Here is an 816-nt window from a genome sequence, read left to right as displayed (position 1 = left end):
CTGTTGCTTACAGGGCTCAATCGGACAGCCTCCAGTGCTGACGCTTTAAGCCACCTCCTGTTCTTGCCTTGTCCTTGTTACAGCCATGGGCCCACATACACTCAGAGGTACAGAGTTTTTCTCATGTCTATGGGTCTGTTGTGATGCTCTCAGGCTTGCATCAGCCAGCCATTGTGATGGGGAGGGGGTGTCATTTTGCAAGCACCCTGGAGCATTAATCTTTATATCTTTAAATATAATTGGCATTAAACTAAAACCCTTTAGGACCAGATCAATACAGCAGCAAAGAATGCTTATTCATTGTTGTTTGCCTCTTCATTTCATATCACCCGATATCTAAATGGTGTTTGGACTTTCTGCCCTCTGACATAAGGACATTTGGTATGGCAAACCTTTGACAGAGGTCCTAATTAATGGTTTGATTGACTCTCCCTTTGCGCTTGCTTCTGCAACACATGTACTAATATTGGAATGATAATGGGAAAATTAAATTGGCCCCTGCTCTAAAGGATGACACGCACATTCGTAAAGCATTCACTATTTTAGGCACATGTCTGGACAGAAACTTTCTTAATTTGCAAGTCTTTATTTTTTAATATATCTTTTTTTATTGAAGATTGACATTTTATGTTCATTCATATTACACGACAACACAATACATTTTGCGCCAAATTCAACACTAATGCCTCAGGAGCCTTTTACTTGTGAGTCCTCTTGACTGAATGAACAGCCCTGTCCCCTTCAATTTCTTGACTTGTACTTTTAGAAGTGGCACACTTCTTTTTTTTTTTTTTTTTTATCCCATTCTACCAAACT

The 816-nt window shown here is 39.6% G+C and overlaps 1 non-coding gene across 1 annotated transcript; it reads left to right on the top strand.

The window, feature by feature from the left end:
- The first annotated feature begins 438 nt into the window (after positions 1-438).
- LOC138568089 (U6 spliceosomal RNA) lies at positions 439-545 on the top strand. Its single transcript, XR_011302462.1, has one exon. It is a non-coding gene; the product is annotated as a U6 spliceosomal RNA (small nuclear RNA).
- The last annotated feature ends 271 nt before the right edge of the window (positions 546-816 follow it).

The sequence above is a fragment of the Ambystoma mexicanum genome, chromosome 2p (assembly GCF_040938575.1).
Source record: "Ambystoma mexicanum isolate Mex_15411 chromosome 2p, UKY_AmexF1_1, whole genome shotgun sequence".
Lineage (NCBI taxonomy): Eukaryota > Metazoa > Chordata > Amphibia > Caudata > Ambystomatidae > Ambystoma > Ambystoma mexicanum.
Note: the sequence above shows the minus strand (reverse complement) of the source record. Positions and strands in the feature narration are given on the sequence as shown.